Genomic DNA, 14987 nt, shown 5'->3' with positions numbered 1-14987 from the left:
ATGGTGTAGCTAGACATTCTGTTTCTGGGAAGTGTGGCACTGAAGCAGTAGTAGAACTTCTGGTATATGGTCTAGAACTTCAGTTGTATGAGCCATATATGATTTTTGGTGGCTTTACAATATGGTTGGGTGTTGTTCCTGGCTGATTAGTGTCCAAGCCTAGCTCTCTAGCCCTTCTGCAGATCCCATGAGATGCTAATATGTTGCTGCTTTGAGGTGCCATGGAGTCGGTTCTGATTCACCGCAATCTTGTGTTGTTGTTGTTGTTATGTGCCGTCGAGTCGGACCCGACTCATAGTAACCCCACCTTGGGTTTCAGAGGCAGTATCACTACGGAAGTAGATTGCCCCATCTTCCTTCCGAGGAGTGGCTGGTGGGTTTGAACCACCAGTCTTCTGGTTAGCAGTCAAGTGTCTTAGCCACTATGCTACCAGAGCTTGTAATCTTGTGTAGAACTGAACAAAATGTTGCCCAGTCCTGTGCCATCTTCATGACTACTTCAAAACCAAACTCACTACCATCGAGTTGGATCCAACTCATAGCGACCCTTCCTCGGGTTTCCCAGGAGGTATGACTAAGGTGTGAAGTAAATTGTCCAACCTTCCTTCCGAGGAGTGGCTGGTGAGTTTGAACTGCCAGCCTTCTGGTTAGCAGTTAAATGCCTTAGGCACTACACCATCATCAAACTATGTGAGGTATTTTTGTTTTTTGTTTTATTTTGTTTTGTTGCTTTCTTTTACTTTTTGTTTTACGATTTTTTTCTTTTGCTTTTAAGATTTTGTTTTGTTTTGTTTTTATTGCCCTATCATCTCAATGTAGTCCCTGGGTGGTACAAAAAGTTAAGTGCTCAACTACTACCTGAAAAGCTGGTTATTCAAACCCATCCAGAGGAGCCTTTGGAAGACAAGCCTGGTGATCTGGTTCTGAAAGGTCACAGTCCTGATAACTCCATGGAGCAGTTCTCCTCCTTACACATGGGGTTGCTGTGAGTTGGAATTGACTCAATGGCAGCTAACAACAACATCATGTCATTACACTGTATCTAGTTAGGGAATTTATTTTATTTACCTTGCATTATACTCACTCAATTAACAGAATTATATCTCTTGATCAAAATTTTGGAAAATCCTCAACTATTGCCTGGTCAAATATGTTTTCTGCCCAAACTATTTGGCACTCTTAGGTGAATGTAAGTCTTTCTCTTGTTGGAAGTGATTCAATGGCAGTGAGTTTATTGTGTTTTTAATTTTAATAACTAAATTTTTATTTACATAAGTTTTATTTTTTTAATATACTCATTCTTTTATAAATTATCTAGTTCTTTTGGTGTTTTAAACATTTTAAGCACATTTATTTTATGATCTCAGATGGTTTTAATATTTCTAATTGTAGATTGCAAGTCTTTTTTGTTCTATCTACTTTACCTCATTGTGGTTCAATTCCTTCTGTTTGTAATTTCTTATTGTGAGCACATCTTTGTTGGATGTTCATTTTTTGTTTCTTGTTTTTTCTTCCCTAAGAAGTCCCACCTGCCCTAGGTTTTGGAAGTATCTTACAAAAAGACATCTCTTTATTTTGCAGGAGACTAGTAATTCTTTTGATCCTGGATGAGCTTTTATGTTTACAGTTTACACATCTGGTGGCTAGTAAAAATCCATACCTTTCACCTATATAAAGCACAGATTAGGGAATTCCATTTCTTCCCAGAACTTCCAGATATGTAGGTAGCAAGCTACCTTGCTGCTTCTCTGGCCTGGCTTTTTTCTAGCCTCCTTTTATAGATCCACCCTTCAAAGAGGAGCCCTGGTAGCACAATGGTTAAGTGTTTGGCTGCTAACAGAAAGGTTGGAGGTTTGTATTCACCAACCACACCACAGAAGAAAAGACCTGGTGATCTGCTCCTATAAATATTACAGCCCAGGAAATCCTATGGGGCAGTTCTACTCTGTCCTGAAGGGCTGCTATGATAGGAATTCACTTGCACAGAACACCACCCTTCAAAGGGCCTGGCATATTCAGGTTCTCAGTACAGTTCACTGTCTTACATATGCCTAAGTCACAGCTCTTGTCTCAATGTAAGTATGTAAATATTAAAGCCCTAGCCCTTAGTACCTGTATCTCATTCCCATCACTTTGGCTTGCCATTACATCAGTTTAAATGATCTCCTTCTTCATTTCTACAGCAAAGAAATTTCTCTCCTTTTTTTCAAGCGTGGCTATCAGGCTCAGAAGAATTCTATTTCAAGAAAACAGTGTGCTTGTGGTGAGAAGAGAGTGTACATCTATACAGTCTATCTTTTTCTTGAATGTTCCCCCAACAACATTTGAATCATGTTGTAAAAAAGTATGGGTATAAGCAGCATTTTTCAAGAAGAAGGAAAAAAAAAAGTGTCCTATTACTATCTTCCCTCAAAATTGAAAAATACTGTCAAGTTATTTCTTTTCAAAGTAAAAGTGTCTTTTCAAAATTGTCTTGTTCTCTCTACGCTAAACACAGACGTGGATAGAATTTGTTAACTGTCAGTTGCTCTCACTAACAAAACTGTTAAGACACTACAGGACCTGGTCTACCCACTCCAAAGGACCTCAAAGGAGACTTGCCTCTATTCTTAGTGAGCAGACCAGCTCAGAAGGAACCCAGGAGAGCAATTGAATCTTTAATGTTGAAGCCCTCATAGATACAACTGCAACACTCTGCTTTTCTAATTCAGAAGGTTGAACTCCTAAGAGAAATGACAATTTTGAGGGATGGAGGGAAGACTAGAGTGAGAGTAAGTAAAAAAAGGAATTGATTCATGGATAACTATCAGCCACACTTCTTGTTTCTTCCTTTAAAAACTGCAGTGAGATGGATGGATGGTCCCCTTGGCAAAGGCCAGAATCGATTATGCCTCCTTGATAAGCAGAGTCCAAACACACACTTTGGACGCTTTCTCCCTCTGATTCTGGAATATAGCCTTGTCCCACAATTTTAGTTGCCTCTTTTCATGTTACCCACAAGCACATTAAGATAAAGGAACATGGGAAATCCATTGACTACTTTAGGAAACAGAGCTTGATAAAATCTACATCACAGGTTTGTGTACTTATCTACACTTATCTGCCAGGATTCTTTGACTTCGAGCCATAGAAACTTATTCTAACTTAAATGGGCAAAGGAATTTTTTGCAAAGATACCGAGAAGTTTCCTTCTGTCAATCTTCAGATTCCTGGAAAAAGATTCTAAATGGCCTAGCTTGGCTCATAAGCCTGCCCCTTGGTGATGGTGGGAAAATGAGGTAAGGAGATAGGGCACTATTACTGATAGAATCAGCAGTTCCACAAAGAAGGGAGAAGGGGTGTGGGAAGATATAAATGAGCAAATATCCAAGGCCTTATGAGGACAAGACATAAGTGCTCAGGGCTGGTACTTTAATACTTACATTGAGAAAGATAATGCACTTAATTACCTAGGGCAGTGCCTGCTTAGAATATAGTAGGTACTCAAACCAAAACACAATTACTTTCTTGTCTTTCTTAAAACTCTAGTTTCAAAAATGCATGGTACTTTCCAACTTCTCAAATCTTTTCTAATGTAATGTATTTCTGATCTAGTGTTCCCATTCTTTCACTCGTCTTTTATTAAGCAGCTGAGTTGCAGACATTGTGCTTGGTGCAATGATCAGCTACTTTATGAATATGGGATAGTCACAGTCCCTGAGGAACAGAGAATCTGAAATGGAACAATGTCAGAAGTGAAAAAACCCTTAGAAACCATCAAGTCAGAGTTCTTCTTTTTGCAAATAAAAAAGCAAGGGCCAGATGTGATAAATGACTTACCAAAGGTCACAAGGACAATTATTGATGTAATCAAGGCTTAGATCCATGTTTCTTAACACTTTCATGACCCATAGGATAGGTAGTGGGCACCCCGGGGTTTACTGGGAAACTGCCATCCCACTTTTAGTGTGTTCTGCCACCTGCAGGCAGCCTGTATAACTGTGTGAATCTGAATAAATGGGTTTCATCCCACCAAACCCAGCATCAGAGACCCCTTAGAACACAGGTGTCCCACTAGTTTATCAAAATCCATATTGCTTCAGGAAAAAAAAAAAAAACAAACTTTTTTTCATTTCATTTAAAATCTATTCCATTATTCATGGTATCAACAAAAAAAAAAAATTCAAAGTAAAAAATAATTCCGTCTTAAAAATGTTAATTCAAAAGAGATTATAAATAAAGCACCCACCATTGCACCTGACACATAAGATGTGTCATGGGACACATGGGAGCTCCTCTTCTTTTTCCAAAGTTTCAGATGAGAGATCAAAAACTCTCATGACCAAAGGAACCAAATAAGTAAAATAAATGAGTAAACTGAGACAAGTATTTAAACACACACATATAGTGAAAGAAAGATGATTAATGACAACTGACCTGTGGCTCAGTTCTGAGTATACAAAAGGGAGTGGTAGGAACAGTGACAAACTTGACTTCCCACACCCAATCTAAGTATAAGATCAACTCAACTGAGTTCTAGCCAGTTGTTGCCACACTGTGATGCAGGCCCAGTGAGGAACACAAAATGGATTTAAAAATGAGTGTTAAATAGCAGTTTTAAATTAAAAACATTCTCAATTATCTTAGCATAATGAATTGATATTCTTGATTGTTTATCTTAGTTCTCTGTCAGATTGGGACTATGTTTTTGCTTCTGCATTCCCAGTATTTAGCTCAAAGCTAGGCACATAAGAGAGAGACACTCAGAAATGTTTGTTGACTAACAGAATGGGTGAAGAAATGAATGAAATAATGGGCTGGTAATAATAACAAACATTAATCTGTGAGTGGATACATAGGTAGACAGGCAAGATGACCAGGTGTAGGTAGATAAATGGGAATAAACTTATGACCATATAGAGGTTTGGAGATGATATTTCTACATATGTATTTGTATGTGCTAGAAAAATCTCTGTATATATAATAGAGTTAACAAGAAGCAGTATTAAGATAACTTCTTAGCCACAATCAAGTACCTTGAGGGAGTGAGTTGCCTATGGGCTTGGGATCATGATTGCAGGGGACATCAAGCTCAATGGCATAGCATACTACACAAAAACATTGTTTTACATCCTACTTTGGTGAGTAGTGACTGAGATCTTAAAAGCTTGCTAACGGCCATCTAAGTAGCAACTATTGTTCTGTCCTTGTCTGGAGCACAGAAGAGTGAAGAAAATCAAAGACACTTGGAAACAGTTAGTCCAAAGGACTAACAGACCAGGAGAACCTCAGACTACATGACCCTGAGACCAGAAGAACAAGATGGTGCCTGGCAACTAATGTCAACCACTTAGAAAGGGATCAAAATTAGAGATTCTGGGTAAAGTGGGAAAAAAATGTGGGAACAAAACTCAAGATCATAAAAAAAAAAAAGACCAGGCTTACTGGTCTGATAGAGACCGATGGAACCTCCAAGAGATTGCCCCTAGTCACTCTTCAGCCTGGAATTGAACTCACTCCTATGGTTTAACTCTCAATCAAACAATAAACAGACCTATGAGCTGAACACCTACACCAGGGACACACACTCCTTAGAACAACCAACTATGGGAGGTGAGAAGGGCAGCATTTGCACAGGCAGAAAGCTAGGGAGGCAGGAATGCATAGGCAAGAAGGACACAGGGAAAAGGTAAGCACAGTGAGGAAGTGGGAAGAGAGCCATTACATTGGGGGATTGTAATCAGTGTTACAAAACAAAATGTGCATGAACTGTTGAATAGAAAATGAATCTGTTTAGTAAACTTTCATCCAACTCACAATACAAAGTCTGAAATTAAAAAAAAAGGAGTGGGCTTATATAAGAGAAGGAAATATAGTGCTGCTGGGGAGACAGTTGAGTTTGAATCCTGAACCTCACTAGCTGAGTGACATAAGTGAGTTACAGAATCTTGATTCTCTTGTCTGTAAAATGGAGATGATATTATTTATTACACATTTTGAGGATGAAGTTAGAGACAGCACAGGGGAAGGAACTTTAAACAGTCTGAGGCACACAGAAGGCATTTTAAAATTGTGAAAAACAAACAATCAGAAATCTTACTCATTGATTACCTTTGAATACATCACCTGAAATATTCATTTTTCCGACATCCAAAACAAAAATAACAGTCTCTGTCTCTGTCTGCTTGGAATTCCTAATATGCACATAACTTAAAAATAATCTTGGTGGAAAAGGAAAAAATAAACAGAATATCTTAATAAATTCCCTAGAGAATAATATTATCTCTAAAAAAAGAAACCCAAAGCCAATATCTAAAGTGCTTATTTTAAAAATTGCAGATTTTGAGCCCCATCGCAAATGCATTATCATTAGATGATCTGACATTTTGATTAATAAAATATCAGCAGGCTGCTCAAATACATATTATAAATCATCTTCCAGACACCTGGACAGGCAGCGTTTCTGACAGCTGTTCCCACAGCCAGGGGTGGTGTCAGGGTTGGTGAGCCCTTACCTTGGAAGCTATGACTCATAGAGACACAGTGAAGAATTCAATAACTAGATGCAGTGCAGTCAAGCTGCAAAATGACAGAGCAAGGGTCTCCTTGAAGGCCCTCTCTGTGCTTCTCAAGAAGAGTGAGGTACGTCTGTGGCATGTATGGGGACATCGGCCAGGTCGAGGGGAGGTACAGATGGCCTCCCAGACTGCAGGCTTCCTTTTCTCCACTGCAGCCTCCAGGGGAGGATTGATTACTCTGCTTAAAAGGTAGAATCAGCAGATGTTACTGATACCGGGCTGCCAGAGCAGCATTCATGAAGGCTTTCAAAAGAAGCCCACAGGTCCTGTTTTAATGGATTCAGTGTTGGGTCATGTGCAAGATCTGTTATTTAAGATGCACATTTACAGGCCATATTGAAAATAACTGCCTTTAAAATTCTTTGGGCTTCAGATTTGCTACATGGGGCAAGACTCTGTCCCCAGAGTCATTGCTATTATCAGCATCTGTCTTCCTGCTCAGCTGGAGACCCTAAACCCCCTACTGCAGACACATTTTCTAGGGCAAGAAGTACAGTATTTGTCTCTTTTTTGGCTCTGATGGCAAGAGAAAAAGAAAAAGAATTCTACTCTTATACTAGTGAATGAGAGTGAAACAATCTAAAAGAAAATTGGCCAAGAAATATAGCTTAAGCTACTGTTCTCTGAACATTACCCCCTAGAAGTGTGATCCAATCATAGCATCTTGTTGTTATCCCATCTACTTTATACTCCATCTTCCACTATGTGGGGTTTTTTAGCTTCTCCTACAGGCAGGAGCATGTTATGATCAGACTGTACCTGTGGGTAGGATCTAGACTTACTCTTACAGCCAAGAGTCAGTACCTGGAAGCCTGAGGAGAACACTGGATACCTCGGTATCATCAGTTCAGAGTCTATCCCTGACCCTCACCTTATTTTCTGAGTCTAACAAAGTTACCACCTCAATTTTCCTTCCTGTCATTTCAGCATTCTTGACTGATATCTGTTAGGCTGGGTGAGAGGAAGGATGAACTCTTCCCCCTGTACTTTCAGCTCTGTGAGGCCCATTCTCTCAGAAACAAAATGTCCATGATCATATAGCTTCTTCTGTTCTTATGTCCCACCCACTGGACCAACCCTCCCCAGATGACAAGACCACAAAGGCTAAGTCTAAATCAACTCCAAATCATTACCTAATAAACCTTGATCTCCCTCCAAGGGTCCCTTACAGCAGTGGCCATGCTCACAAGCACCAGTCCCACACTATCCCCTCTCATCTTCCTTTTTCTTAGTATCCACTGCTGAGGTTTTCACCTGCTTAGCTATCCAGACTGTTATGACACAGGTCCAGCACCAAGTCACTGAACCAAATGAACACAATTCCTGGCCTTGACCTTGGTGAGTTCATAGGCTGGTACAGAAGACACTTAAGTGGATGTTTACTGTGGAGAGTGAATTTATGTTAGAGATTAGCATGGGTGCTATGGAAGCACTAATCTGGCCTACCCCACAGGACTGCAGGACTAGATTTCCAGAGAGGCAGACTAAGCAGACCAGTAAGGCAGGACATTAAAAAATGGAGAAAACATGTTTTGAAAAATATGGATATTTGAAAAAAAAGAGTACCGAATAATCATTATAGGCAAAAAAAAAAAAAAAAATCAGATTTTTTACCACCTCCTTACCTAGACTGTATGGTTCAGTGATGTTTTGATTTCAGTTACATATGGGACAAAGGTGTCATCATAGCTTTTCAATGCTAAGGCCTCTCTGAATCTGTCCCTTCCAGAGGGTTCAGGAAAAGTTTCCTTGACGACCACTTTCTGGAGCCATTTAAAAGAAGGCAGCTTCACTTCTATCCTATACCATGTTTCATTTCTGTCTTGTTTAACAGCACAATAAGCTGGTTGAGAATGGGTTTGCATGTCTCTGGATGCAGTTAAGGACAATGGGTAATACATTGTCTCACCAAATGGATAACTGCATTTCACACTACTCTAGGGAGGTTCCATTTGCTGCTGCCAATGCCTGGCTCTATATATTCAGGTGCACCTGACAGCCCACAATCATATCCCAGGAATTATAGACAAGATGCTTCAGCAGAAAATGAAGACAAGGGTACTGCACATGCAATTAAAACTAGAACTGTAGGAAGAGAAGCTTGGGATGATAGGGGGAAAAGGCTTCGTATAATTGTTGTTGTGTGCTATGGAGGTGAGTTCAACTCATGGCAACCCATGTGTTACAGAGTAGACTGTTCCATAGGGTTTTCTTGGCTGTAATCTTTATGGAAGCAGATCACCAGGCTTTTTCTTCCACAGTGCCACTGGATGGGTTTGATCCACCAACCTTAAGGTTATCAGCTGAGCACAAATTGTGTGCACCACCCAAAGACTTTTTTGTGTAATTGTTGTTGTTGTTGTTGTTATGTGCCATCGAGTCGGACCCGACTCATAGGGACCCCTCCTTGGGTTTCCAAGGCAGTATCACTATGGAAGTAGATTGCCCCATCTTCCTTCCGAGGAGTGGCTGGTGGGTTTGAACCGCCAGCCTTCTGGTTAGCAGTCAAGTGTCTTTAGCCACTATGCTACCAGAGCTCCCATTACTGCCTCTCAAATTGGAACTTCAGATCTACAATTTACCTTGAGATGCTAAAGGGGACCATACCCTGAGAATGAGGTGTTAAAATGGTCCTTCACTCTGGTTTGCTCTCTGGTCCCTAGCTGTGTCCTCAGGACTTTAAAAGGGCTCCCTCCCTCCTGTCTCCCCTATATATTAGCATCTATCATTTAGAACCTTCAGATCGGCTAGTTTTATTAATAGAACTTCATCTTTCTGTACTGTCTTTCCTTCTACTGTCTTAGAATAGTTCTGTATTTCTTTCTGTCTCTCCTTTAGATGGCAAGCTAGCAGAGAGCAGGAATCATATCTTGCCCATTTGTGGTCACCCCACCTACCACCAAGGGCCAGGGTCTATATATGGCAAAAATTAGACACTTAATAAAATAGAATGGCATAAATCACAACTTAGATTCCTAAAAATTCATTTCCTCAATTTAAATGAATCAGAAAAATTTTCTTCAAATTAACACAATTTTAGCAATTTCACCAGCCTAAACCTGCCATAGTGAATTCTGTCAACAGAACTGAAGTCAAAAGAATTCCGCCAACAGAATTGAAGCAAGACTAACTGTGCAAGGGTTTGACCATCTTTTAAGGAAAAGGGAAGTGGGACATATGTTGACAATGCCCATGTATAGTCAGTGCTATTTCTACTACGAGTAAAAAGCAAACAGATTCTCCCAGTCTGTTAAAGGGGTTTCCATGTGGGTCAATATGTATCTCTGATGGCGTAATGCCTAAGGCATTTGACTGCTAACCAGGAGGTTGGCAGTTCAAACCCACCAGAAACCCAAAGGTGGTCACTGTGAGTCAGAATTGACTCAATAGCAGTGAGTTTGGTTTTTGCCTTTTGATCCACATCTTGGAAGGTCAGTTAAAGCACTTTCCTTTCCCTTGTGTACAGTTGCCAAAGACCCAACTTTATTATTTATTTATTTATTTTATTGTGCTTTTGGTGCAAATTTACAAAGCAAATTTGCTTTACATTCAACAGTTCATGTACATTTGATTTCACGCCCCAATTACCATCCCCAACCATAAAAAACTCTTCTCCCCTCCCCTCCCCTCCCTGTGACTACCCCCTCCCTGTGCCCTTCTTACCTATGTATTCCTATTTGTCCAGATTTCCCTCATGTGAATACTGCCCCTCTGGTGTCTCATGGCCAATTGATCTAAGGGGTGCATCTCCCTAGAGTAGTGACAAAAGGAAAAAAATAACAACTCACTGCCATCGAGTTGGATCCGACTCATGGCAACGCCTCCTTGGGTTTCCAAGGCAGTACCACTATGGAAGTAGATTGCCCAAACGTCCTTCCGAGGAGTGGCTGGTGGGTTTGAACCGCCAGCCTTCTGGTTAGCAGTCAAGTGCCTTAGGCACTATGCCACTAGAGCTCCACTGTAGGTGGCTATATAGCCCTGGAGTAGGTGTTTTGCACGTAGGTCTTTCTACTGTTGGGCTGAGAGCCAATCTATGGAAATGAGTCCATTTCTAGGTCTGAAGGATAAGTTGGGGCCATAGTCAAAGACTCAACTTTATAAGGTGAAAGTCAGGCATCTGAAAAACAGCTGGTCACATGGCAGCCTACATGGAAGTCATTGGCATAATAACCAGTTAGCGCCAAGTTGATGCTGATGATTGGCAACCCCGTGTATGTCAGAGTAGAACTGTGCTCCTTAGTATTTTCAAAAGTTGATTTTTCAGAAATAGATTATCATGCCTTTTTTCCAAGGCACCCCTGGGTGGACTCAATCTGCCAATCTTTAGGTTAGCAGCCCAGCACATGAACTATTTGCATCATCCAGGTACTCACTGGCATAATGTTGCTGTTATGTGCTGCCATTTAGTCAATTCCAACTTACAGTGACCCTATAGGACAGATTAGAACTGCCCCACAGGGTTTCCTAGGCTGTAATCTTTATGGGAGCAGATTTCCAGGGCTTTCCTCCCATGGAGTCACTTTGTTGTTGTTATGTGCCGTCGAGCTGGCCATGACTCATAGCGACCCCTCCTTGGGTTTCCGAGGTGGTATCACTACAGAAGTAGGATTACCTAGTAGGCTTGAATCACCAACCTTTTGGTTAGCAGCTGAGTGCTTAACTGTTGCACCACCATGTAATTGCAGAGTAGTTAAAAAGTATCATCAACTAAGTGCCAGAATTTAGGCTACAAAAGAGACTCAGACCAAGTCCCTCATCTGCTAGGGTTCAAAGTCCCAACTTTGTGGTCATTACTGTATAGAGTCAGTAACAAGTACAAGTATAGAGGACAGGTACCTACACCTGATCAGAATTGGAATGCCATCAGAATGTCTTCCCAAAGAAGTCTCTGAAGCTGCATCTTGAGAAACAGGAAGGAATTTTGTGGATGAAGAAAGAGTCAAAGGCAGTTCAGACACTGAGGCCTCCTGCAGGAAGGAACTGGCCATAGTTCAGCAGGCTAAAGCACATATGTAAGGAGAGGAGAGGCTAGAGGGGTCCTCAGCCTATGACCGGAGAGCCTTAGATTCCACGCTAAGGAGTACGAGCCTCACTTCAGCCCAGATGCAGCAGAGAGTGGTGAATGGGCCTTGAATAATGAGGCCTGCTTTGCATTTTATAAAGGTCCCTCTGACACAGATATGGCCAATAGAGTTGAGAAGGTGATCCTGAAGGCAAGAAGATCACTTAGGAAGATACCAACTGTATTTGTTTAGGTAAGAGGCAAAAATAATTGAACTAATGCATTAACCCAGGAGAATGAGGAGGAAAGAACATCGGAAACTATTAATGAGATTAAATTAGTGAAGCCAGTGATTAAATTAGACACAGAGGTAAGAGGGAAGGAAGAGCAAAAGATTAAGGCTCCAGGTGTCTGGTTTCCGGGGCAATGATGATTCCTCATCCTGAGCTGGGCAGCACTAGAGGCAAGGAGGTTGGAGGGAAGATCTGGGTTTCAACATGTCCACTTGGAAGTTCCTGCAAAATGTCAGAGAATGAAAGCAACTTGCTTAAGGTCACATAAGCAGTAAGTTGTACAAGGGTCTGCTGGGAACTAAAGCAGTGCTTGTAACCACTCTTCCCTAAAATAAATAAATAAATAAATACTTATTGCCATCAAGTCAATTCTGACTCATTTATCCCCATTGGATTTCCAAGTCTGTAAACCTTTATGGAAGCAGACCACCCCATCTTTCTTCCACGGAGTGGCTGGTAGATTCAAATCACCAACCTTTTGGTTATCAGCCAAATGTCTTACCCATTGCACCATCAAAGCTTCTTAACCACTATACATACAGCCTCCATATATAACACTCATTTGCTTTTCCTTAAAAGCTCCCTTATGTGAACTAGAAGGGAAAAAAAAAAGAAAAAGAAAATAAATGTATTAATAAACTCACTGCTGTCCAGTCAGATCCAACTCATAGCAACCCCTCCTTGGGTTTCCTAGGTGGTATCCTCACAACTGGACCAATGAGCAGCATCACAATCAATGGAGAGAAGATTGAGGTTGTCAAGGAATTCACATTGCTTGGTTCTACAATCGATGCCAACTGAAGCAGCAGTCAGGACATTAGACGACGTGTAGCATTGGGAAAGTCAACTGCGAAGGAACTGTTTCAAGTGCTGAGGAGCAAGGATATCTCCTTGAGGACTAAGGTGCGCCTGACACAAGCCATGATATTTCCAATCACCTTGTATGCATGTGAGAGCTGGACAATGAATAGGGAAGACCGAAGAAGAGTTGATGCTTTTGAGTTGTGGTGCTGGCGAAGAATGCTGAAAGTACCATGGACTGCTAAAAGAACTAACAGATCTGTCCTGGAGGAAGTGCAGCCAGAATGCTCCTTGGAAGCAAGAATGGCCAGACTTCATCTCACCTATTTTGGTCATGTTGTAAGAAGGGACCATTCCCTGGAGAAGGATGTCATGCTTGGTAGGGTGGAGGGTCGACGAAAGAGGGGGAGGCCTTCAACGAGATGGATTGATACAGTGGCTGCGATGATGGGCTCAAGTATAGCAGGGATTGTGGGGCTGGTGCGGGATCGGGCAGTGTTTCGTTCTGCTGTGCATGGGGTCGCTATGAGTCGGAAACGACTCGACGGCACTTAACAACAAATAACAACAACATCACTACAGAAGATCTTCGCCCAACCCTCCTTCCAAGGAGTGGCTGGTGGGTTTGAACCATCAGCCTTCTGGTTAGCAGTCAAATGCCTTAGGCACTATGCCACCAGAGCTCCTAAATAAATGAATTACCATTGAGTATTTACTGTGTAAGTAAGTGTAAGGTTCTGTTTTAGCCATGTGCATACACAGATTCCAGCTTTCACAGGTTTTGTTGTATATGTAATATTGCCCAATATCTTACTTTTTTCTTTACTATTAGGGAGTTCTTGTAGTGTAGTGCCTAAGGCACTTGACTGCTAACCAGAAGGCTGGAAGTTCAAACCCACCAGCCCCTCCTCAGAAGGACGACTGGGCAATCTGCTTCCGTAGTGATATAGCCTCAGAAACCCAAGAAGGGGTCGCTAAGAGTTGGATCCAACTCAACGGCAGTGAGCTATGTCCAGTGAAAGCCTGGAATTCAATGAGATTACTTGTTTCTCTGGGTCTCACAATTTCCATGCCTTTGACAGGGTGCAGTCTGACCATTTTTTCTATTGTTCATTTTAATGGTAAATATTTGTGTTTTCCTTCTCTGACAGGTTTCTGCCTGGCAGGTTTCACCTTTTGCAGGTTTTACTGTATTATCTCATTTCTGCTGCTCAGAAATTCCATCCATCATTAACTTCAATCTTCCTGGAAGAGAACTTAGGTTCCAGAAAAAGTACTATATTGGTCTATGGATCAGTGATTCACTCAATTTACACCTAATGAGACTCATATAACTAATTCTGCCACTCTGTTGCTCAGAAAATTACATTGGTTCCAACTTCAAAGTTACAAAATAAAGTCCCAATTCATTAATCTGCTCCCTAAAACCACAACCTGTGTCTAATCTATTTTTCCAACATGATTTCCTGTTACTTTCCTTCACATACCCTTTTGCATAGAATATGCACCCTGGATCTCCCCACCTCCCTTCCTTGGCTCACACTTGTCCCTCTAATATCTGGCTGCACTTCTGTCAGCCCTGACTCTTTAGAGATCAAGTACATATGCCAGCTACCTCAGAGACCTTTTCCTGACCCCCTACAATAGGGAGTAACCCTCTCCTCTGATCTGCACACATTCATATGTGTCCCCCATGATATTATCATATTCAACCTTGCATACAGCTAGTTCTGAGCAGGAATTCTTTTTCCTTCAGATGTGGGACATCTTGAAGGTCAGTTCAGCAGTTGATTCCTGTTTCCCAAAAGCACCTCACTCAGTGTCTGACACATGATAAGACATCAATGAATGGTAGCCATGTGGACAAAAATAAATAAATAAAGTCATTGTTCTTGACTCATGGGAAGAGAGTAGAATATAATAAAAGAGCTCTGGCCTAGGGACACTTTCAAAGGAAGCCTAGATATTATAGAGACCATGTAACCTTACCTGAAGCAGAAGGATAGAGTATAATGAGGTCCTGTATGTGTTGGTTGGGTTCTTTGGTTGCAAGCAACAGAAACTATGCCTAGCTGTTGTAAGCAAACAAATAAAAAGTAATTTATTGGAATGATACCTCTTTGCTTACAAAACTATTTTGAAGACTAACCATAAGAAGACAAAAATCTCAGTCCTAATGACTGGTACACCATCCAATCTGCAACCTATACAACTATGAGACCAGAAGAACTAGATGGTGCCCGGCTACTACTGTCATCCACTTGGAAGGGATGTAGGAGATCCTGGATAGAGAAGGAGAACAATGTGGAACAAAACTCAAAATCATTTGGAGGG

Source organism: Orycteropus afer, unplaced genomic scaffold, assembly GCF_000298275.1.
Source record: "Orycteropus afer afer isolate SDZICR_OR568_19922 unplaced genomic scaffold, OryAfe1.0 scaffold00313, whole genome shotgun sequence".
NCBI classification, from domain to species: Eukaryota; Metazoa; Chordata; class Mammalia; order Tubulidentata; family Orycteropodidae; genus Orycteropus; species Orycteropus afer.
The sequence above is the reverse complement of the archived record's forward strand: the minus strand, read 5'-3'. Positions refer to the sequence as shown.